This window comes from Pavona decussata, unplaced genomic scaffold, assembly GCF_977016875.1.
Source record: "Pavona decussata unplaced genomic scaffold, jaPavDecu1.1 SCAFFOLD_146, whole genome shotgun sequence".
NCBI classification, from domain to species: Eukaryota; Metazoa; Cnidaria; class Anthozoa; order Scleractinia; family Agariciidae; genus Pavona; species Pavona decussata.
This window is the reverse complement of record NW_028145559.1, coordinates 431,928-457,821: the sequence shown is the minus strand read 5'-3', so window position 1 is coordinate 457,821 and position 25,894 is coordinate 431,928. Positions and strand designations below refer to the sequence as shown.

The 25,894-nt window shown below is 38.7% G+C and overlaps 1 pseudogene across 1 annotated transcript in view; it reads left to right on the top strand.

Moving 5' to 3' along the window:
• The window catches only part of LOC146466287 (allene oxide synthase-lipoxygenase protein-like), a 38,702-nt pseudogene extending 16,983 nt beyond the window's left edge, over window positions 1-21,719 (top strand). The window contains exons 2-12 of the transcript XR_014868070.1: window positions 623-808; window positions 3,220-3,565; window positions 4,801-4,942; window positions 5,660-5,766; window positions 6,557-6,761; window positions 13,506-13,612; window positions 15,527-15,781; window positions 16,959-17,065; window positions 18,744-18,834; window positions 19,387-19,607; window positions 20,794-21,719. The product of XR_014868070.1 is annotated as an allene oxide synthase-lipoxygenase protein-like (transcript). The remainder of the gene's footprint in view (window positions 1-622; window positions 809-3,219; window positions 3,566-4,800; window positions 4,943-5,659; window positions 5,767-6,556; window positions 6,762-13,505; window positions 13,613-15,526; window positions 15,782-16,958; window positions 17,066-18,743; window positions 18,835-19,386; window positions 19,608-20,793) is intronic.
• The last annotated feature ends 4,175 nt before the right edge of the window (window positions 21,720-25,894 follow it).

The following is a 25,894-nucleotide window of genomic DNA, read 5'->3' as shown; positions in this document are numbered from 1 at the left end:
CATTTTAACAGGAACGGCACAATTATGCACACGCGGACAAAGTCCAAAGCGCCAATGATAACTTATGATCGATTTGCGATGACACATTTTCTTCGCTGTCCTCAAAGCGTGATTTCTTCGCCACTGTTTAAACTGTTGAGTAATTCTTAGAAGTTCTTTTTCCGTTTCACCGCTCTAAAAAGCTTTGTTTTCTTTCTGAAAACGGAATATCTTCAAAATTTACGCGTGAAAAACAGGGCCGCCATTTTGACTGAACTTGGATCTTGTACGCGTAGGACAAAAGCCTTTCTGGATTCTGATTGGGCCGTGTTTGCTGAAGGCAATTAGAGCAATAAGGGAGAAGAGGGCTTAATCCAGGTTTAATGAACAAATTAATTAAACAAATTGAAATTCGTGACTACAATGAAGAATACGAACAAAGGAGAAAGGAATTCGACCGAAACCCCAACGCGGTCTGACACAGGCATCCCACGTAAATCGGATTTATACCTTGATCTGGGTTTTAACACACAAGAAAGAAAAAGAGAAACAAACAAGTACAAGTGAATAGTTAAATTAACAAAGAATAATAATTAAGATAGGAGAGCAGGAAAAACAAAAGAAAAATCTTATTGTATTTTAGGATACCGCACAAGTTATCTGAACGACAGGTACACGACTGTGCATACAGCGGAGAATTTTAATTCCCTGATATTGCGAAGGTTACAGCAAGTCAGCCGCAGATTTCCGCATAAGTTATGGACTACAAGATTCTGTTTGCAGTGATAACCGTCTTTATCGCAATCATTTTACCGATTTTTTTTTTTGGGTAAGTTTATTTCTTTATCTATATTATTATTATTAATTTCTCCCTTATTAGTGACCTTTACATCAGTTTTTCATACAACGATGATCTGACTGCTGACTCCATCTAGACCGGTGGGGGAGGGCGGATATTGGATTCGCCCGCGCGACTTTGAACCTGAATAACTTTTTTAACCTTGCGCAAACGTCATGAAACTTGCGCCTGTCCCATGCAGGCTACTTTACACCCTGCTAGCAGAGCCTTTCTTTTGCTTGCTCGATTTTGAAAAAAAAAAAGGAGGCTCTGCTCGCAGGGAGGCTACTTAATAGCACAAGAACAACTGAAATTTTTTTTTTACAGTAACTGTCAAACTTCCGGCGCGCTGATTCGTTGGCTGGTAGCTATTGCTTACAATAAAAGTGACGTCAGAGATGTAACGCGAGCGCTTGCTCAACGGAAAAATAAAGCCAATAGGCCTTATCACGGTTTTCGACGCCATTTTGACGAGTAGGCAAACAAGCTTGAAATAACAGTGTTTGTATGGAAATCCGATGTCAAAAATTTTCATAAAACATCGCTTCTGAAACATTCATGAATTGGAAACTTTTGGCACTAGGAAAAGAATTTTAGGAAAAAAATTGGAGGGATGTAGCTGTCCAAGAAAGCGTCCAGTCGTGTTTTGAACTTTCCATACATTTCCTTGTATTTTTTCCCGCGAACTATTTTAGTAGCAGTTCACGGCTCGCTATACAGACAGATGTATGGAAAGTTCAAAACACGAACGGACGCTTTGTGGCACAGCTACATCCCTCCAATTTTTTTCTTAAAATCCTTTTCCTAGTGCCAAAAGTTTCCAATTCATCAATTTTTCAGAAGCGATGTTTTATGAAAATTATTTGACATCGGATTTCCAGACAAACACTGTTATTCCAAGCGTGTTGCCTACTCGTCAAAATGGCGTCGAAAACCGTGATAAGGTCTATTCCTCTCGTACTTTTCCGTGTTAGTATATACCGCACAAGTGAATAGTGCTTTTCGCGCGCGCTGATTGGCTAGCTCGGAGGTGATTAGCCAAGTACTATTCATCTCCGAGCACCCGAAGAGAAACAAGATGGCTTCCCGTTTCGCCACGGTTACTTAAGAGGAAACTATTTGATAAACGAGGCGGCTGTTAAAAAAAAATAAATAAATGGCAGCAAACTTTGGTTTGACGGCATTAAATGGTAAGTTGTTTAATCTTTTCAACCTCATCTCAAGCAGTTTAAGGCCTGGGTTTGAAGGGTGTTCAGAAATTATGAATGATCCCCTATATCTTCGGTTTGTCTGCCTAGAACAGGATGAAATTTTCCCTGAATATTAAACTTGATGTTTTCTTTTGCCTTAACGTATAATTTTGATCACGTGACACATCACGTGACCAAAAAATGAAAATTTCGTAAATCGGCGATATGGCGGCGAATTTTCTTAATATAGATAACTGAATTAGTGTTTCCGAAGCAAATTTTAAATATTTAACTTTCTACGTTTGGAATGACTGTCCTTAAATTTTTAAATTGGAGAAATTAACAATCAAAGGTTGAATTGTGGACTAAAAAATGACCTTTGTCCTGATAAATTTTTTCTGGAGAATAATGGACGATCATTCCAAACGTGAAGCGATGGAGATAGTTAATCTTTATTAGAAAAGCGTTTTTGTTTGACGTTTTCTCTTAAAACCGTCGCCTACCTGTCAAATATTTGCTTTTTTCACAAAAACGATCACGTGACATGTCACGTGATATATAGCACTACTTATTATGCTTAAAAATTTTTAGAATGATAAGATCTTTTTACCTTCCAAATTTCAGTTCAGTGCCATTGAAATTGTTAAAGTTATCTAAAATAAACCATTTTTCCTCTTAGAAGCCCTTAACCCAGGCCTTAAACTGCTTGAGTATTCTAAGGCGAAAAATAAAAATACAATCCCTTGTTTACGAAAACTGCCGAGCACTACAATTACAATGAAAACAATGAAAATATTTTTCAGCACGGTTTCAACAACAAGGCGAATTTCACAGAAAAATCGAAGAAATGACACTGTAGGAACTAAACAATGGTCTCCAAAAGTTTTATTTCTCTGCGAGAAAGCAAGACGGAACTTTCTACAATAAGAAGTCGCCTACCGCGTGGCGCGCGAGATTTTAAAATTGCATACCATTTGTCAGTATATTGTCAGAAATAAAATAATTTTTTGGTCCACTAGTTATTCAGTTTGTGTGGTATATACTAGAATAATTATTGTAAAAAACAAACGGACGGCAGTTTTCTATGGTCTATACTCTTATAGACCAGAAAATGACGTCATAAAATCTTTAAACTTCAAATGGAACCGCGAGCCCCAGGCTTGAGGAAAATGTACTGATGAAATTAAGGATGAAGTTCTGTTTGTTTTCAAGGCCATTATTTAAAGATTGCTACAAAGTGTCCCTTCCCCAGAACGACAAATTCCTCTGCAAAAAAGAGAGAACTTGGGAACTTGAGGGACTGGAGAAGATATGGAAGGTGAAAAAAGATCGCTCTGGATTCGCTTTATTGGATATGCCGCCATGGAAGCTAACAGCTGGTTCTTTCGTTGATCCGTTCACAAGATTTTACATTGAGGGATACATTAAAACAGTAGTTCTCAGCAAAAGCAGCGATTTAGTGTACCACTTAGATAAGAAGTTCTTTCCCAAGGAATTCAGCTACCATTACTACGAGACTTTGTCAGAGTATGTTGAGACGATTGCGATACTTGGAGGGGTAGGCAGAATCTTATAAACTTTTATCAATTTTATCCTATTAATAGTCTTTCTGGAATGATCATTATTCTACTACTACTACTACCGCTGCCGCTGCCGCTGCCACTGCCACTGCCACTGCCACTGCCACTGCCACTGCCACTGCCACTGCCACTGCCACTGTCACTGCCACTGCCACTGCCACTGCCACTGCCACTGCCACCACCACCACTACCACTACCACTACCACTACCATTACTACTACTACTACTACTACTACTACTACTACTACTACTACTACTACTACTACTACTACTACTACTACTACTACTACTACTACTACTACTACTACTACTACTACTACTGCTACTGCTACTGCTACTGCTACTGCTACTGCTACTGCTACTGCTACTGCTACTGCTACTGCTACTGCTACTGCTACTGCTACTGCTACTGCTACTGCTACTGCTACTGCTACTGCTACTACTACTACTACTACTACGAAGGAAGGTCTTAGGTTCGACTCTCGATAGTTTCCTTTGTCACCGAAGGAAAAATTTCGCTATTATTTATTCACTGGGCTAAGAACATAACACGACCTTTTTTTTAACAAATACCACTCATTGACATTCAAACCCCAACAGTTTGCAGGATGTTTGTTCCATGAACTTAGTTTAATGGTCATGATGAAGATGTACCTTCTTCTAAAAAAAAACCCATTCAAGACTAGAGGGCAAAACTCGATACCCTACTTATTACCAAAATGGCGGCAAAATGGCTAAAATCGTACCCTATTTATGACCAAAGCGGCTGAAGAACCATATCCTTTTGGGCCGCACATACCTTTATAGCCCATAAAAGGGAGTACCCCCCCCCCCCGGATCCGAACTAGTAATGGGAAGGTCTTAGGTTCGACTCCTGATAGCGAACACTCGGATATTCTTTTTCCGAGTACCGTAATGATTCGATTTAGCTCTCGAGTTTCTTGTTTACTTCTGGTGCCTCAAGGGAGGGCGCTTGTTTCTTTTTTTGAGAAACAACCGAATGTGCAGAACAAAAGGTAAATATTTATTTAAAAAAAAAATAACCGATGCATTACGCAGAGGCATGTAAAACAACTTTCCCGGATAAAACTAATGACTAATAGTCCTCTGTTCTAGTTTTTCACTAATCACTCAATAGGAATTCTTAGATTCCTATCGAGTTTCTTTAATAAAAAAATCTATATGCAAAGCTCACCTTTAAGGTTCCTTGTAGGAACACACTAAGCGGCCATCCCAAAACGAGGCTTTCATTGAAGATAAGAGTGAATGGATTAGTGACAAGTTCTTCACTCAACAGCGTCTGGCAGGAGTCAACCCTATGTCCCTGCAACGAGTGACTTTTCATGGAAGTAAAGGTGGGCGATCCTTCAAATACATTCACTTCATTTCAGATTATTGTTTTGTCATAAAAAAAGTGTACAAATGTAGCATAGCCGCCACTTCACTAGCCTGAGTATCAGACTCTCTCTACCTCTCCTTCCCTTAGGAAGGCCTGATACCCAGGGCCCAGTTGTTTAAAGCCCGATTAAGCCTGGATGAATGTGAATTTTGATTCAATTTTAATCACTAATCGGTGAAGAGTCTTCCAAAACATTTTTGTCACTCAGTTTTGACTTAGACTTTCCTTTACCTTTAGCTTGAAATTAGGCTTTAAAACCACTTCTAATGAAAACCTTGATTAACTTTTAATCCTAGATTAGCGTTAATCGGCTTTCGAACAAACCGGCCCAGGTTATCACTTTACAAAACAACTAAACAGCGCCTAAAGGATTTTGGAATCTTTACCCAGAGTCCTCAGGCTCTTTGGCCCGCGACTGGTCGCCAGGAGAGACTGGGAACTGGAATTATATTTTCGAAGTCTCCAGAGTCTCTCCTGGCGGCCAACCGCTGGCCAAAGAACCCGAGGACTCTGGGTACGAGATTGTGATTTGTCTTACAAATTCCGAAGGTTAAAGTCTAGGTGAGCCACTGAGTGCAGGAACGAGGAAATAAAGTGTTAAGTTTACGCGTTTTTTTGCCGCCACCCAGCGCGAGTTTTTTTCCCATTCATGATTTTGCTACTTTTCTTCCAGGAAACATTGGATTGGACTGGACCAAACTGAAGGAAAAACTGAATCCCACGTTTCCCTGGGAAGCCGCTGTACAAAAGACTTTGGGAAGACAAGACACATTGGAAGAGGTACTTTGTCTTTCTTTCAGTTCATTTTGTATCAAAAGGTTATAATGAGTCCTTGCCTGCTGTCTTGTGTGCTTCTGTATGTACATCTGATAATAAACGCTGACATGAAATAGTTTGCAACTCGATGGAAATACGTTTTACGTTAAAGAAGTAATTAAGTTCTCAGAAAAAGGTGTTTGCACGAGACGTTGGGATTTTAAACATTTGAGGACGGTGCCTACTAGTACAGCAGTATTTTTTTCGCGGTTTATCACTATGTGGGAAAAAGCAGATGTAAGCAAAGGCTAATAAGAATAATGGGGGGTGGGTGGGTAACCACTCAGTTTTTAAAAATGATTAAGCGAAAATGATTCTAAAAAGAACAATGAGAATGATGTATTTTTCAGTAAGCGACACAGGCACACTCGGAAAAAGGAAATTCGAGTGCTCCTACCAGGAGTCGAACCTAAGACCTTCATGCTCCACAAAACAATGTATGACATTTTTTTCCCAAATTAAAGCTTAATTATTTCTGAAAAAATGCGTAGTTGGCCCTAATTTTCTTTTCGGATTCTAATAACCTTTGCCAATATCTGCTTTTCCCGCGTAGTTATAAACTGCGTAAAAATATCTTTTTTTCCGTAGGCACCGCCGTAAAGAAACCCGACTTTCCGGGTCGGACCATCCCGAGATGCGCAGAGCGTATGCGCAGTTGCAATTGAAGAAGGCACTGTCCTTAATCATATATATATATTATATTCTTTTACCAGAGTAAGGTTTTATTGGTGCCCATATGTTGGTTGATTTTTAGGTCATTAATCAGGGCCGCATTTATGCTCTTCGTTATGAGTTGTGTGACGATCTGCCCAAGGAACCGAAGGACTATACCGATAATGATCCTAACCGGACTATGTGGGCCACACTGTCTCCCATTGCTCTGTTTGCGTCTGCGCCAGATAACAAAACTCAAGGCAACCATCTTGTGCCTGTGGCGATTCAAATGGACTTCAAACCAGGTTCAGTATCCTTAAGAATTCACTCAGTTTATACCAATTGGGGACAAATAGGCATTTTATACTGGTAACTGACCAACGCTTGTGGTTGCAGATCCTTAATTGACTGTGGTGCATTAGAGTATAAGTGGATAACAACACAAATTAAAGCGTCGTTACATTAAACCATTTGTTACAGAATATAACCTTTTTAACTGATTACTTGGATCTTACAAGGAAAGAAATGAGTGGAGACCATTAGTGAAACTTCGGCTAGGAAATCATAAATTAATCACTTTACTTGGCAGATAAAACAAAATTTCCCGAGATCAAAGATTTTGCCCTTCCTGCAAATATAAGCAAATCAAAGATGAAACTGTTGTTCTCTTCTACTGCAAAAGTTATTCAACTTTAGCATACCTCAGTGACCGTCTATCACGTAAACGCGCAATCTGATTGGCTACACAGGTGCCGTCTATCGATCGATAGACGGCACCTGGAGCTGTTGAAAAATGGCTTCCCCTTCGTGTTTTCGTAAAGTTTGTGAAGAAAACGTACAAACTGTTTTGCAAAAAGCCATGCCAGAAAAAAACAAAGAAAGCTACAAAGTATGGAATAAAGATTTTTTAAGGTAAGTGCAGAACAATTTCCGAAATAAAATGCTTTACTTCAGTGTTTATTTAAAACCAACAGCAAATTGCGTTTACCTAAGTTCGTAAGTAAACAAAACAAAGTTGTCAAAGAAAAGTAACAATTGCGGTTCTTGTTTTGTTTTAAATTGGTTTTCAACCCAAAAAGAAATTACAACACCTATTGAATAACAAAACAAAGTCGAATTAATTACGTGTTTGCAGAGGTTTTATGTGTCAGTGAGACAAACAAATGGCGAACCGTTTAAAGTTTCTTCACTAAAAGCCATCCGAGCGGCCATTGATAGATTATTATTTGAAGCAAGCACCTATTAACAAGCCGGGGTCTATCGTCGGTGATTAGGAATTTAAGAAAGCAAATGATACGCTAAATGCAGTGTGTAAAAATCTGATGAAAGAGGGAAAAGTTTGTCCAGTTGTTCATAAAACTCCCATCACAAGCGAGCAATTGCAAAGCTTTTTGAAAGTGGTCAACTAGGAAATGCAGATACAAAAGATCCTAAACAATTACAACAAACCGCGTGGTTTTACACATACCTGTATTTCGGGAGGAGAGGAAGAGAAAACCAACGCAGTCTCACTCCAAAGATGTTTATCCTCGATCCGCCAAACACCCCAGGGTAGACGATATTTTGAGCTGCGAAGAGACTTTCCGGGGGCGGTTTTGTTGACAAAAAGCCGGCCACCAAGGCGGCGTAAACGACAACAACGACGAAGCAGACGGCAAAATGTTTGTCAACTCGTTTCCAGAATTTGAAAATGACAAGGACTTTGAAATTAAAGTTAGTTTGAGCTTAACATCATTTTTTCTTCTACGGTTTGCAAGTTTCTGAGACTGCGCAATGTATGGCGAGATCACTGTGTAGCTTTGTTGATGAATGAACTTTGATGAATGAACTTTGCAAATGCGCCAGTTTGTCAGAGCGCGCGCGATTTAGCATGCATCATTTCACAAACGTATCAAAATTTATGAAATAAAAAGATTTTTTGCTTGCTCGCTCTCGGTTTCTATCGCCTTTGATAGTTGGCTCGGGGCTTCGCCCCTCGCCAACTATCAGCCGATAGAAACCTCGAGCTCGCCGTCTAATTGTTTAATAAGGGACAAGCTTTCATGATGACAACATACTGACCTCTCTTACCGAATGTTATTTAACAAATAGATTCTATTTTGCCGTGCGTCTGTACTCTGATAACGCACAGATGACGTCAAAACGTGGTGAGAACAAAGAAGTACGCTACGAGCCGCAGGCGAGTAGCGTGACTGATGTTCTCACCACGTTTTGACGTCCTCTGTGCGTTATCAGAGTACAGACTCACGGCAAAATGGAATCTATTTGTTTTATGCAATAACCAAGACGTTTTAACACATTTCGTGAGCGAGCATCGCGTTGCCTGAGCTGAGTCAAAACTTTTCCAGCAAACTCAGTTTTAGACTACTACACACAAGCAATTGTGATCTTCTAAATTAGAGTATAATCGGAAAGATTTTCACTAACAATTTTTTCAAAACTAACCTTTATTCCAGAAGGAAATCCTGACCCCAAAATATTACAGCATGTAAGTCGCTTCACTGCGATTTGTAATCGATTACTCGCCATTACCGTATTTTTATCGGCGACATATTTCGACAAATATATTGTCTTCGTTTTCACGTCACATCAAAGTTCTAGCTTTCCTATCCTGTTTGAGGTCACCCTCAACGGTCTTCGTCCAATTTTTTATTGGGCAGTTTTCCTTTCCTGCGAAAATTTGCCTGTTTTTGTCCGCTACTCGCAAAAACAGTTTGCAAAACTTTGTTGACCAGTCGCACTGGCTGGACTCTAGACTCTGATCACGTGCGCCGGTCACACCACTCGATGACGTCAATCGTGCGTCTATACTCTAATCACACACTCCTCTAGACCAATCAAAACGCGAGTTTTACACAGTTCATTGTATAATAAGCAATTATCAATCGTAGAAATTTTTTCTAAACATCTGATGAACTCTAACAACTGGTATTGTATACGCGCTTACTGCTATTTTGTTTGTGAAACTCTTCTTGTGCGATGGCAAACTAAAATCTTTTCACAAGAAGAAAAAAATACTACAGAACGACCTAACAGAAAGAGACAGAAAGAAAACAACAATAGTACAAAAGTTAATAGCGGAGCTCTCGCGCGCGCCGCAGGCGCGCGCAGCAGAGCCCTATAGCTAAGAGAATTTTGGTTTGGATATGACGTCATTTCTGTCCATCCGACCGTCCGTACGCAATCCCACAATGCTAATGAGCCCGTGTTTGTTTGGCGGGAAGTTGCATGGCGAGATAGTTTGGCAAGATGCGTTTACAACAGAAATGCTAAAGAACAAAAAACACAAAGACAATTTATACGTATTTGTTGGATATGTTGACAAACGTGGAAAGAAGAGAAAGAGAGAGAAAAAGAAAAAAAAAAGCGGAGATGATCAAGCAAAGTTGAACGTGGAAGAGAGCGACGGATAGCAAGTTAGAGCAGGCCGACCGGAAAAGAAAAGTAAGCTTAAGTTTAAAGAAGCCTCACATTTGCCTATATCACCCGTTCGTGATCAGTTATGGTAACTTTTCGAACTCTAAAATAGCATTACATAGACACTTTAATCGCTTTCGATACCAGCAATATTCGAGAAGTTAATTTTAAATTTTTTTTTTTTCGTGGCCGTGTGTTTTTTCGTTTGCAGCGCACGGCCCTTAACCTTATAAATGTGTTTGTAAACAAACACAAGTTTCAAAGCTCTGAAATAATTCTACCAAACACCAAAGAGTACGTTTCGGTATTCTCTTTTTCTTAAACTTAGAGACTAGAATAATTACTAATTAAGAGCATAATTGACACAGTTTTTAATATCCAATAATTTTTCGCCGGGAGCTTACTTGCCGTCGCAAAAATACCATGTTTACGTGATTACGACGGCCGTTTCAACAGATCATTTGTAAACCAAAAAGGTTTCTTCCCGGAAAAAAATCGATAACTTCCCTTTATGTTACGTGTTTCAAGCTTTACACAGATATTTTAATCGTTTATTAAATTCTCGATACCATCGATATTCGTGTAGAAATTAATTTTTGAACATTTTGTTTCGTGGCTGTGTTTTTTTCATTCGCACCTTTCGGCATTCATGTGTTTGTAAACACACATAAGTTTAAAAGCTCTGAAATAATTCTACCAAACACCAAAGACTATTTTCCCGTATTCTCCATTTGTTAACGTTTATTTAGAGACTAGAATTATTACTATAGGACCAGAATTGACACAGTTTTGGATTTCCAAACATTTTTCCCCGGAAGCTAACTTGCTCTCGCAGAAAATGTCATGTTTACGTGATTCCGACGGCCGTTTACAGATCATTTGTAAACGAAAATGCTTTCTTCCAGGCATCAATCGATAATTTTATTTATGTTATGTGTTTAAAGCTTTACGCAGATGCTTTTATCGTTTATTAAATTCTCGATACCATCGATATTCGTTTAGAAATTAATTTTTGTACAATATTGTTTCGTGGCCGTGTTTTTTTCATTCACACCACACGGCTCTCATGCGTTTGTAAACAGACACAAGTTTAAAAGCTCTGAAATAATTCTACCATACACCAAAGACTATTTTCCCTTATTTTCCATTTGGTTGACGAGACTAGAATTATTACTATAGGAGCAGAATTGACACAGTTTTGAATTTCCACTCATTTTCCCCCGGGCCGGTAACTTGCTCTTACACAAAAAAATATTATCATTCGACGGTCGTTTACAAATCATTTGTAAACGAAAATTCTTTCTTCCAGTACATGCATTTCCTTAGATTGGTTCTCGCAACCGTTAAAAAGAGATCTCGACTCGTCTTGAAGAGATGGGGAAAACCACCTGAGGAAATCCGAGCTCTCACTGAAGTGCCTCGAGAAATTTTCGTTACCTGGCAGACAAAAAGATAGACGGAACTCGTACAAAGTAATTGTTTTCAGAAACATCAGATCTAGAGCCGTTTGAAAAACCGTTTAGTTTCATAAAAGATCCAGAGTTCTTGCAAGCAACAAGGCACTAGGTGCGTTTGTCAAAACACTGAGGAAAGATCGTGAAATTGCTTGCGTAGTAAACAAAGAAACACTCACCCGAGAAATCGTTGAAAAGCATTTCCAGTCTTTCAGCTCGGCCGAACTGACACAACAAATCCTTCGCAGCTTCAAAATACTGCTTGGCTTTAGCTTTTGGTGCTAGAAATTTGTAGAAAATCTTGCCGGAGCGATTGGCGCACAAGACGAATACTCAATTTTTTACTGAGCTTGATGCAAAACGCTCTCGATTTCATTCAAACTTGAACAAAGCTGCCACTTTCATTCATGCCGGTCCGCGCGCGGGAAAATGTTACAAGTTTCTTTTTTTTTTTTTTTGACAAATAAAGTTCAGCTTTTCTGCTATAAATCTGTGCTTTGTCATCAATGTGTTGAATAATAAAACAATTATCCTGCTCAATCTTGCGGAATATCGCCTCATTTTAGCCAACTCGGCCTACGGCCTCATCGGCTAAGTATCAGGCGATACTTGTTCCGCGCGATTTCGCAGGATAATTGCTAATTGTAAGAAGAAGTAGCGAGTTGAAAGCACTTGCATGGTCGCCATGACTGATTTTAGTTTCTAAACTGAACAAATGTCAATCCTATCCAAGTTTTTAGCTTTGACACAAATAATCCGGCTTTTGCTGATTCCTGTAAGAAACACGAAAACTAACGTTTAGGAATTCCCTTTCTAGCTGCAGCACTTGATTTCCATGTATTTGTGGTACGAACAACCCGGCTTAAACAGTCGAACTCCAAAGAACTTTAGAGAAGTCGTTGTTTTTGGACACAAAATTAAGAAACCAACGGAATGTAGAACTGGCGTGTTCAGCCAGCCTCCATTGTAACAAATCAGCATTCAAAAAAAATTTGCCCTCTGCATTGCATTGTTATTGTCTGGGCAGTTTGCTGCATATGCACTAAAAATATAAGTGCAGAAATGATGAGGAACTGGTCAGGTTATTACGTTCATACACTAAGCAGATTTTTATAAATGCTATGAAAAAAATTGGAGCTCCGCTTTTAGGCTTGGCTAAATATATATATTAGAGTGTTGCTAAAAAAAGATACACTTCTTTATCCGTTTTTCTGCTCCTCATTTTGAACTGTCTAAATGGAATAGCTGCTATTTTCAGCGTGGAATCCAAAGCTGTGTTCACACTGAACTTTAATTATATTCAACTGCAGTATGCTTGAAGCTATCATACTCCATTTTATTTTGTTCAATTATGATTCGGTTCACATGTAACAAAACTGGCAGCATAACCTCACAATTGAAGTTAAAAAAAATCATGGCGCCCAATCTCGGCTTGGCAGCCTTGATTTTACTACCATTATAAGCCATTCTCAGGCTAGAATTAAGGCTCGGAAGGTTGCCTGATATTTTGCTGCCGTCGTGATTTTTGCGATATTTCTGCTTGAGGTTGTTAATTTAATTAACACGACACTATTGCGCACTTCTTGTGTACCCTCCTTTGGCCATTCCTTGGCTTACTTGAGCCCACACGAGTTTCTTATTATGCCTGATATTTAAATCGTTTTGCACCGCCTTTTCGCTCCACAAGCCAATAAGCAGTTTCGTCTCTTTGTACGCGTGTTACCACATGTCCGCCATTTTGGTCAATCACCGGCGCTCTGTAATTACTTCAAACAACCTCCTTGAGCTCGTTTGAACTAATCATAATCCGATTATAATCCAGGGCCAAGTTGTTCAAAGCCCGATTAAGCTAATCCCGGATTAACGTGAACTTCGATGCGAGTTTAATTAATAATTAATAAAGATTTTCCCAAAAGATTTTTGTGCGTCAGTTTTGCCTTAGATCTCTTAGCCTTTTGCTTGAAATAAGCCTTTTAAATCATTTTAAACGGGCAAGATGAAAAACTCGATTAACTTTTAATCGTGGATTAGCGTTAATCGGCTTTCGAACAACCGAACCTAGAACTGTAATTAGTTGATGTGAACGCCCTCCATATATAGCTTAATTATAATTGGGGACAAGTGTGAACACAGCTTAGATTTTAAACCGGCTAAAAATTGTAATTTATTTCTCCTCAGATTCGCCTGTGTACACTCCAGACGATGGTGGCAACTGGATGTTGGCCAAACTGAATGTTCAGGTCACTGATCTCGGATATGGACAAATTGTGGAGCACCTTGCGAAGGTATACCTTCTTCTGCTCTAATCAATTCGAGACTTCACCACCCGCACTCCCCACCCCCACCCCATCCGATTTAGAGTTCGGCCGTTTAGGCTTTAAAGTTCAAGACAGTCAATTTATCGATCTCGGATTGACTTCTTGATATCTTCATCACCCAAAGTAGAGTTCAACCGTAAATAAATCAGTTGTGGGGACATTATAGACTTAGTACTAACGGCAGACTGATCCCAACGACAGAGGTGACGAGCTTGATATAATAAAAACAACAAAGGCTAGAATAACTGAAATATATTTGTTTGTAAAAAACAATTTTTTCCGGATATTTCGGTTTGCAACACAAACCTTCCTCGAGGGCTGAACGAAAAGGAAAAGTGAGAAACATAAAAGGATCGTTACATATGAAGATTTAAAATATAAAATACATGACAATGATTGGTTGGTTAGGACTAAGTTACAAATGTGAGACATGTCATTGGCGTGTTTCGTCACGTCTATTTTATACCAAGAGGGTGCAATGTTTTAGCTTTGTTGATTAAAAGAGCTTCACGAGCCTTCCAGACTGAGTCACGTTTGCTGCGTATAAGTTCAAGCGGGAATAGGTGGACGTCGTTGATTGAGTGGCTAGGTTGGTTGAAATGTAGCGAAAAAGGAGTAGGGTTGATTAGTTGATGGTGATTCAGAATAGATCTGCGGTGTTCCCCGAAACGTTCATTGAGTTGGCGCTTTGTCTCCCCAATGTATTGCGAGTGGCACTTCTTACATTGGATTAAATAGATGAGGTTTTTGGAATGGCAAGATATGTAGTCAGTAATTTTACGTGTTTCGTTAGTGGCGAAAAACGTGCAGTTCTAATGACCTTCTCGGAGAAATGAGCGAGTTAGGCATCGTGGGTGGTTGCATTTATGAATACCTGCGGGTTGTTGATTGCAGGGCTCGTTTTCACGTAGCTTGGAATGGACCACTCACCAGGAGATCACGTAGACTTGCGTTGCGTTTGTAGGCGATAACTGGCGAATGAGGGAAAACTTGTTTGCAGTTGGCGGAGGACTGGAGGATGTTGATATGCTTCTTTACAATAGATGAGATTTTGGGAAGAGTAGGATTGAAGGATATGACAAAGGGTGTTCTGTCTGTTTTTGTGGCTTTCTGTTTTTGTGACTGTAGTCAGTTGCTTGACGTGGGATGGCTCGCACGCGATTTGCATCTCTTTGTAGGGAATAGCGGCTAAAACCACGTTTGACCAGTTGCTTGATGGGTTCTTCGCTTTGTTTGTCAAAGAAAATTTCTTACTAAAGTTCTTACTAAAAGGAATTTTACATCTAATGTTTAAAATAATTTAATTTAACTTTTTGTATCTTATCTTAGTACGCGCGGTGTGATTGGTCAATTTTGCTTGCCGTATTTCACTGTACAACCCGCTAAATTTGAACGTCTTATACCCAATTAAACTCGGTTAGTAAGAGGTATGTTTTTCAGTTAATTCTTTTTACCTTTCTTTTCGACGCACAACAAAGACCTTGGACAAAAAGCATAGGAGAGTGTAATTGTTCAATTCATTGAATTCTAATGCCTTGAATTCTTACTTAGACTTTTTAACCTCTTTATGCCTACGTACCCCGAATGGCGGTGATGCATTTCTTGTTTTCAGTTTCCAAAACTGTATTTCGAGGTCTATGAACGACGATTGGAAGTAGGATTAGTAGGTATTTTATTGATTGCATCAACAAATGCCCTTAGTTTAAGTAATAAAAATTCCAAAAGAACGAAAAAATAATAATAATAATAATAAAAAAAATAAATAATAATAATAATAATAATAATAATAATAACTGATATATTTTCTTAAGGTACATTTCAATTTGTAACCTTCAACTTCTCTTTTACCATATGATTAACTTTGCTTTTCCCCTTTTCAAGGTTCATTTCCTGATGGATTCATTCTGTGTGATATTAAAATTCACCATGTCGGTCCTTCATCCTTTGCATCAAATACTGAGGTATCATTGCAGAGAGGTAGTGGTCCCGAACACGATTGGAACTCCAGAACTTGTTGACAACGGAGCATTGATGGATCAGTTGTTTGCATTTGGACATGAAGGAACATATCGACTCCTTAAAGATGCATATCCATTATCCACGTGGGACATCACAGATTTTAGAAGCGAATTAAAGGTGCGCTGTTCCATCATCTTTCCATTATTTACTGTTTTTGTGACTTGGGGATAGCAGAGGTAAATAACGGTTAGCTTAAATCTGGTGCCATTTCAGTTCAACTTAATTTGGCTCTGAAGGGGCCATGAAAGCCTTACTCTAACTCGCTATTTTTGTTGTTCTTTAATGCTAAATATCCGTAAATTATAAAAAGAAAACGATACGGCAAACGTTGCAAAAATCAATCGGATGCGATAATCGATGCGGTTGCTAGAAAATTAAACAAAGAAAATACAAGTTACTACTAACAGCAAAAAGGGCGAACAAAAAAATAGCAAAAAACATAGAAATAACAAAATAAGCAGAAAGAGCTAAAGTGATACTTACAAACGTTATATAACCTCTAAAAGCGGAAAAACAAAGTGATTTAGAAAACGCAAAAAACCTAAAACTGTATTCTCCAAAGCACAAAACGAGAATAAATAAAAAAGCAAAGACGCGAATTTTTATACTAATGAACTATGGAACAATAGACGAAGTTATGCAGAAAAAGCTAACATAATAATAATAAAAACGACATACCAGCGTGACACAAAAATGTTCCTAGAAAACAAATAAGTTCGTTAAAAAGGATGCGGCCGCAACAGGCTCCAAAAAATGGAACGATAGCTCTCTCTTGGCCACGATATTGAACGAGAAACTGAGCTGTTTAACGTGTCCGCCACATGGCTCCCCTTAAAGTGGCAGTGTCAGGGTGATTTTGCTGTACTTTGGTCAAAACTGCACAGACATTTGACGAAATACCTCTTTACTAACATGAAATTGCTCTTAAAACACCAGGAAGAAAATATTGAGGGATTTCTCCAAGGAAGAACTGACCATAATTAGTTTTTCGCGACTTCTCTAAAATACACAAGAAGATATTTCAAGATTAATCCAAGAAAAATTTTCAAGTTGTAATCCATTTCCATCCTAGCCATCTACAGTTAAACATATTAAACTTAAACTAGTTTCTGTGCACTAGAATGGTTGTTGTTAACAAGAACGAACCGTTATTTGAACGATTCCATCGATTGAAGTATGTTTTGTGGCCATTCACAGTAATACTAAAACAGGTGACACTGGCCCTTTAAGCAGGCGAAAAAATTGATATAGAATATATGTCAGTAATCTCTTAACTTTGTTTTTGCTTCAACAGAAGCGTGGAGTTGATGACAGTGATCTTCTGCCATACTTTCCTTACCGGGATGACGGCAAGGAAATCTTAGAAGTCATTGAACAGATAGTGAAGGACTACGTGGACTTGTAAGTATGATCGATTATCGGCAACAGACACAGACAAGTTGTCTTGCTCTAAATATTGTTATTGGTGTTTGTGTGTGTGTGTTTGGCTTTGCTAGAAAGTGTTTTTTGTTTAACTGTTCTACCTCCGTTGTAAATATTTAATTTACATTATTTAAACCAGCTCCCTGTCATTTTTAGCTTCTTAGTTATTTCAGGGGGCTGGTAAGCCCTTAACATTTCAAAATCTTTTAAACTAAATGTATGAATAACTTTTAAACGTGGTAATAAAGTCTTGCTGTTGTTGTTGTTGTTGTTGATCAATTGCCGAGGGCTGAGATAATTAAAGTAAGAAGATTTCGATCACTAGATTAGGACATTTCAAGACATTTCACAGAACATGTAAATACGCGACAGAACAAATAAATTTCCTTCCTTCCTTCCTTCCTTCCTTCCTTCCTTCCTTCCTTCCTTCCTAAATTCAGTTTCTTGATGTTTGGAGAAATTAGTACATTAAATATGAAGGTTTAAAGGTAAAAGGAAAACATAATAGGGAGGGGAAGGTATTAACATATTAATACGTAGTAAAATTAAACATATACCTACAGAAATATAACATTACCTGCCTTTGCTCACTTTTGTTAGCAATCGAAAAATAATCTCCAAATTTTCTTGAAAACGGATCATTAATGTTTTTGGCTACGGAATGGAAACAGAGAGCTTGTTTACAAGGGGGAAGGGAAATCCTAGCAAGAGGTTGTCCTAGGGTGCCTTAGCACTCATGAATACATTTCTTCCTTTTTTACGCGACCTGTTTACAAGGCAGATAGCACTAGGGCTCCCTCCTTGTAAACAGGCCCAAGCTTGGAAAAAGTTGGGCGGACTATTTTAAGTTCTTTCCTCGTGTCTTAAGCGGCCTTCACACGGCAAACTAAAGTTGACAAACTTGTGTTGGCAAACTCAAATTGGTGTGTGTTAACGGCACAAAAACAGTCGGCAAACACGTTGACAAACTGTCGGCGACAAATAGAACTAGCCTCTATTCTCGCCAACTTTTTCACCAATTTTTTCGTGTCGGTAAACTCGTATTTGACGCTCCAAGGGTGGGATTTCTACTGATATAAGGTTTCGTTCAAACCTTTCTATTTTTCCAGCGCTTTCTGTTTCTTCTTCGGCGATTAACATACAATCGGACCAAGACACAAGCGGCAACTCTTCGCGAGTGCCACTGCACTACGTCGACCATGTTGCAAATTTAACGTGTTGTGATTAGACGCGAGTTTGACGTGTGAAGGTACGAGTTTGCCAACTTTTTGAAGTTTGCCAAAACGAGTTTTGGGGGGCACCCTGTTTTGAACAAAATTCACTTGATTTCATGTCATTGGAGTGTACAAGTCATATATGAGCAAGGTACTAGCTAAGTAAATTTAAGTTTAGTAAATATGCATGGATAAAAATCATGACACGGTGCTTTTGAATTATCATTTATATTTCACGCTCATGAGTCTGGTTAATCAAGTTTTTACAAAATTATGTGATGCTTTTATTCCTATTTCTATGTTACTGGCATTTTATCGTTTTTTTTTTATTGTAAGCTTATTATAAACTTCGCTCTGAGTCTAATCATTCATTGTCTCCGAAAATTCTTGGAGAGAATCGTCGATTGAACTGTTTCACTGTGTTGTGTAAACTATTATTTAAGGTATTATCACGACGATGAAGACGTAATAAAAGATCACGAACTTCAAAGGTACCTCGATAACTTGTCCACTAACGGCAGAGGTATTGGAAGAGTAAGTATAAAATCACCCATGTGTTTTTATTGATCAAATTGTTGTTGTTTTCTGTTTTTGTTTCCTTAACTACAACGTTGTCCTACGGAATTCCTAACACTTGAATTTAATTACCGGTTTATGACGCATGCACATTTGCTTTTTGAATGCACTGCCGCCTTGAAATAGACTGAGCATCATTATGCAGAATTAGCGAAAAGAATATACTCTTTCCCTGAAATGTTCCGGGTTCTTCTATTGATTGATTGATTGATTGATCGATTGATTGATTTATATATATATTTTTTTAATGCTGGTTTACAATTTTTTTTCTTTAGTGGTTTAGGTCACTACAGAACTGTTGATTAAATTGTAACATGACTTTACTTCGTTGGGCCATCGAATTGTAATAATCAGGGGTTGTTAGACCAAAATATAAAAAAACAACAACAAAAACAAACAAGATACTTGGGGAGTAATAAGATATATCACGTCACAGTCTAATTAACTGTTCAAATAAAATTATTCTCAGTACAGAATACTGAAACATTGAACCATCCTTAACTTTAATAGATTCAAGGATTGCCGGCGAGCATTCAAAAAAAGACGAACTCTGTGATATTGTAACCCGCATCATCTCACATGTGAGCATTCAACATGCTGCAGTCAACTACCCTTTAACAGACTATGCTCAATACACGCCAAACCTACCAACCAAGCTCTACGATGATACCAATGTGGTACATGATGACAAGTTTTCTCTTTTGCAGCTGCCAAATGGGAAGACTTCTGCTGTAAGTGTGATTTCATTGTTTACCTGAAGACTGGATAGCATTTTGCGCAAGAGACTATGAGGTAAGAGAGCGAATCCCCCATATATGCCCCTCTTCCTATGAAAATTTTTTTCAATCTATTTTTGTTTGCGTTGCTATTTTAATGTCGACATCTTATTGGTCAGTTAGAGTGACGTCATTTAATTTTAAACTCAATGGCGGATTATAATTTCCCAAAATTGCATGGCGCGAACTAAAAAAAGATTGAAAATATTTATCATGTGGCACAGGGATTCGCGCTCTTACCTCATAGTCTCTTGACAATTATTCCACGAGCGCGCGTTGGATATGAGATGATCACAGCCAACTCGACGCTACGCGCCTCGTTGTCTATCTATCATCTCATACCCAACGCGCGCTCGTGGAATAATTGTTAAATAGACCATAAAATGACGTCAAAAAATGTTCAAAACTCAAGTGGAACCACGAGCCACAGGCGAGTGGTTTCACTGTCAAGTTTTGGACATTTTATGGCGTCATTTTATGGTCTATAAAAGTATAGACCACAGAAAACTGCCGTCGATTTTTTTTACAATAACATGCAAAAAGTACGAGCAAAATTGGTTATTTTTTCGTTGAGAAAGCGCGCGCGTTACATCTGACGTCATTTTTATTGTCTGTACTCTTATAAACAATACCTACGAGCCAATAAGCGCGCGTGAATTTGGACAGTTATTGTAAAATAATGGTTCGGTTTTGTTAACAACAACCTTACTAGTGCACAGAAACTAGTATCAATTATGTTTGACTGTGGATGGCTAGGATGGAAATGGATTGCAATTTGAAAAAATTGGCCAGTTTTTTCAAGTTCCTTCTGACTATTTTGGAAAAACTGCCAAAAGTTGATTATATTATTATTATTTCGGAGAAGTTATTTCATGTTTTCTTCCCAATGCTGTGAGAGCAATTTCATGTTAGAAAAGAGGTTTTTAGGTTCAAAATCTCCGTAACAGTGCCCCTTTAAAATCTCTGGAATTCCCTTTCTGATTATATTAGGTCTTCTTCAACTCTTGGTGAATTTAAGACTAAGAATTTCTTTACCAATTAATATTTTCGTGTTTTAGTTTTAATTACCCGTAATTTTCACGGCTCTTTGCAGTTAATCCGTCAGTTATAATCAAATGGTTTGGCTTTTATAATTTTACAGATCGAAGCGAGTTTTACCAACAAACTGGGATTGTATCGATTCGACTCTTTGTTCGAATACGGGAAGAATCTTGAGGATCTCAAGGCGGCGAGACTCGTGAACAGTTCCTATAGTCACCTCACATATTATGTTCAGCCTCGTATGCAAGCAAAGAATGAAGAGCGGAAAGAGAGAGGTGACCTGACCTATCCCTATCTTATTCCAAAATGGCTGCCCAGTGGAATTCAGACCTAGCTGATCATTTTAGTGCTTAGATCAGCGCATACGTTTTGAGGCGTAACCAAGATTGTCGAGAAAAAGTAGCGTAATTTAGTTGCAATGGTAATAGCTAATAAGCCGGCATGTGTCAAGTTTCATTGTCCACAAGAGTGGATCTTGTAATAACAGTAGGGATTAGTTAGTTGAGGTTATAACGGTCGTTATAGTTACCTTTTGCACTTTGTAAGTCTGCTGCGCAAAAAAAATAGTAAACAAACAAGCCAGCCATGAATCGATTCGTAGTCAGGTTTTTATCGTGTTTAAGTTACAGCATAAGAGTGTAACACTTGACTTGAGTGTGAATTTTCAGTTTGCAGCCGAAACGCGGGATGAAGTAAGGATCAGTGTGTTGACGTTTCAGTCATTCGAGCTAAGATTAAACAAAAATTAAACAGTGTTTGCAGGACAGATTTTGTTTGAGGTATTCAGTGGTTGCTCCATCAAAGTAAACTCTATCATGTTATGACAAGAGGTGACATGTCGTCGGCCTCTGTTTCTACTAAAGTAGAATGTTTTTCAAGGGTTTTGGTCTACCATTTTGGCAAAATTAAGTCTGCGAAAGTAGTGTGAAAGAATTTCCCTCAGTCTTTTTCGTGCAAAGCTTACCGATGTCATGTTTTTAACTGTTGGAAATTCCTGAAAGAAAAATAAACCTTAATTGAACTAAATCCTTGGACGTTTCGTGACTACTGGTCCGGTTTCTCCTGCATCCCCTTCAATGTTGGAACTCAATCGATCAGATTCTACAACAACATTCAGCTGTGACTTTAACACGGTTTGTGTCCAATGTAGTAGCTTGTTTGGACCATATTGACAAAGATATTGTTCTCGTTTTTTATTTTGCTATAGACCTCATATTCTTTTCTTAGACATGATTAACTGCACAATGCCTTCCCCAGATCCAAGATGAAATTCAACTTGATAGCTTCCATCCTAAACACAAAACCTCAATGTAGTGGGGAACCCACAGTGCTCTTAACAAGCGGAAAGGGGTGGGGGAGGAGATGAGTTGGGTGGGGCGGGGGGGGGGGGGGTGAGGAATGCATAGAATGGCTGAGATTTGAAAACTAACAGGGTGAAGGAAGAACCTCTTCTGGATTCTTCATTGCATTCAAGGGTGAGCGAGTAATTAATTTTCATGACCAATGTGATAGTAGTTAATGATCCCAAGCAATCTCATTATCACGGACTAAAAATATGCAGATGCTCTATTCGAGGGATACTATTTCCATTTCAGAGTTTTTTTGAACCTCATTGCAAAGGCGAGGCAAAGTGCAAAGCTTTTCATTGACAATTAGTTTTTTTTTTGCATAGGAATAAAAACTAATTTTCATAATAAAAACTTTACACGAAGCCTCGCTTTCATAATGAGGCTCAAAATAACTTGGAAATGGCCTATTGCATTGCGCCGGCATGATTATTTTTTTACGCCGTAAGAGCACGCACATATACGACATTACGGTTTGGTTTGAGGCTCAATATCATGAAGGAGTAATGACCGGTCGTTTTCTCTTAAAAGAGCATGTTGCTCCCATTTTCCCTCCAATTAATGTATTTTGTTCCATTGAATTTTGAGAAATGCGACCCTTCAATGATAAATCCAAGTTTCCTGCGATATTACAGCTGTTTAAAAATCGATAAGTAGCCAGGTATAATTAATTTTTTTTTTTTCTAAACACTTTCTCTGGTTAAAAGTTTATAAAAACACTAAGCTTTCGATTGCCAGTCAGCAATCTTTAAAAAGTGAGATGTTCAAAGCGAAGGCAGAAATATATATACAGAGAGGTGAGAAAAAATAACGAAAAATATGAATAAATACAATAATACAAGGGAAATACTAGTGTGAAGAAAAAATATTGATGACATGAATAAAGTTACAATAAAATTGAGTATTGTCTTGGCAAATGTTTAGCATTATTGTCTGCCTGGCTAGTTATCGCTGTGTGCCAAGACTCCAGCGTTTTTCTTACGCGTGAATTGCCTCTGTCGATGATACGTGCATTCTCAAAATCAATAGTATGGCCTTCGAGCCACGCATGGCTGGCAACATTGGAACCACTTTTAAAAACTTTGGTGTTTCGAATATGTTCCTTTTTTCTAGTGTGTAAACATCTGCTCGTTTCTCCAATGTAACTCCATGTGCAGTCCGCACAGGGGATTTTATAGACAACGTTCGTTTCCCGATCTGTTGGGGGTCTAGATTTAGGAGACACAAATTCCTGTTGCAGGGTCTTGACCGGTCTGGTGGTGGCTCGGATACCGTTCTTGTTAAGAATTCTTGTAAGTGTTTCAGTAACGCCTTTGATGTATGGTAAAACTGCAAAGCCATTCTGGGAATCTGGTGGGTCTATCAACCTAAAGAACATTCCCACTAACTCTTCAGGGGAAGGGATGATTTCAGGGGTCGAAGTCTTCTTTAGGATGTTCGATATAGTTGCTGATTAATAGCCATTTGATTTCAACGCATTTCAACGCATTTTTCAATTGTAGGTATGCGCTAAGGATTAGGACATGCCAAGTCAACTATCGAGCGCGCATACGTACGCCCTCAACGCATAAGTTGCTGGTAACCGCTACGTCATGTTTGCTTATAGTAAACTCGCTTGGATGTTCTCCCATATTTTGTGCCTAAAGCATCATGTAGTTTCTTTACTAATTTTACGCACTTTCTGAAAAATTGAATAAAACACGCTAAGCGGTGCAAGGTTCAATCTTTTAATACCATTTTCTACCACGTGAGGAGTTTGCAAATGCACTCCTTAATTTAGAGCGGTTTTCAATCGAGTGTCGTAAGTAATTTCGCGTTTGCTTTGGTTTTGCTTTTCACAGTTCTAGACTATATGATTGGTTATCAAAGCTCGCGCCATTTTCTCAACCAATCAACAGCAGGACCAAAACCAATCGCGCTTGATAGCACGCGTTTTCCCGCGCTTGACGCATATTACATGTACTTGCTTCGAGTTCTGATTGGCTGATTGTGCTGTTTACATCTTTGGTGATTGGCCAGCGAAATTACTTTGGTTTTGGCTTTACAACACTCAATTGAAAACCTATTACACTAATTAATAAATTACACAAGTGGAAATGATTTACGCAATAGTTCCACTAATGTATTACCAATATGTAATCAAAAGACTACCAAGAAAGTTTACTATTTTTAAACTAGAACCAAAAAGGAGTTCATGATCATGTCGAGGATAAAGATGAGGGGGGAGGGGAGGGAACTCCTCGAATTTTTTTTTTTTTTTTTTTTTTGGGGGGGGGGGGGGGAGGAGGGGGGGGGGGGTTGCGGCTTGGTTCTCTAATCCCTCACCTTATTCCAGACCAAAATATACCATTTTCTGCTTCACTTTTTTAGACCTGTCCCAGTTGTTCAAAGAGCGGATAATTTTATCCACTGGATAGTTCAAAGGCCGGATAACTTTATCCAGTGGATAAGTCACTATCCGCCAGTTTTAATATGTGCAAAGATTTCAGTATTTCCTCTTGTACAAGCGAATATGAACGCTCTAACCACAGCATAGTTTGGAAGTGTACGAAAACCTTGGACAACATTTAACGTGAAGTATTTTTTAGACCCTGAAAAGCGCCTTATCCACCGGATAAAGTTATCCAGCCTTTGAACAACTGGGGCCAGATGATCATGAAATGAGAAAGTGTGCAAGATTTTCCCTATAGTCCTATGATTTGTGAATAGAGTACAAGCATATGTCAAATTTAAGAATGAAATTGTGTGGAAACCTTGCCAAAAGCATTCGTTGGAGTACATTAATATATGCTCCTCTGGATAGTGACTTATCCAGTGGATAAAGTTATCCGCTCTTTGAAAAACTGGGGCCTGGGGCCCGTTTCTCGAAAGTCCCGGTAACTTCCGGGCCCGTTAACTTATCGGGGCCGTTATCGGGAAACTTTACCGGGCCCGATAATGCGTTTCTCGAAGCACCCGTAAACTTTCCCGGTAATTTCCGGGCCCGGTAAAATAGAAGCCATTGCCAGGCTCTTGCGCGCTTCACGCTCGTTCGCAAGACAAGGAGAACGAATTAGGACTACACTAATCCATTCGATTCATTTGTGCGGAAAAGCACGGTTATGGATGAGACAGGATTGTCTTCATGCTTTTTGAAGGACAATACAATACGTTCTAAGTTTAACTTTTTCGTTTTATCAAAGGGTAGCAACCAAGAGAGATCACTATTTTGCATCATGCATGGTATCGGCAATTACTTTCAGGAAACTCCCTGATGCGAAATAGAACCTGAAAAGGATTATGAATGTTATCATCATGAATTCTTGTTGTGAGCATTACACTAATAGTCAGGATCAGTATGTAATTCCTTCAAAGTTGTAGAAGAGATGAAGCTAAGCAAGCTATGGCGATCGCCGGGGAAACAGTGTCTGCGTGATGTCCTATTCTATTTCAACAGTTCGTACTGATACAAATTTACTTTTAGCAGCCTTAGTATAGAGAATATTGGCAATAAGGAAGGATCTCATACAAGTTTTAAAATTGAATAGCTATAGTTCAACTGGCGTGATTTGATCGTCTTCGCCGGCAGACATCAAGCACTATTTTTACCGATCCGAAATCGGCTTTTGTATAATACCACAAGGCTCGATCAATTGAAATGCGACTGAACCTATTTTGCGAAAGTGGAACGATTTTTAAGTTCTTTATTCTCGTTTATCTATCGTGTGTAAGCTTCTTATTCTTTATCCCTCTAGCTAATGCAGCAAACACTGCATTTGTGTATTTCGAGGACGGCCGGCGCACAATTCGACTCTCATCGCCATCGCTCTGTTTATATCAATGGTTATGTTTACATTTATCTCAGTGCAGCATATC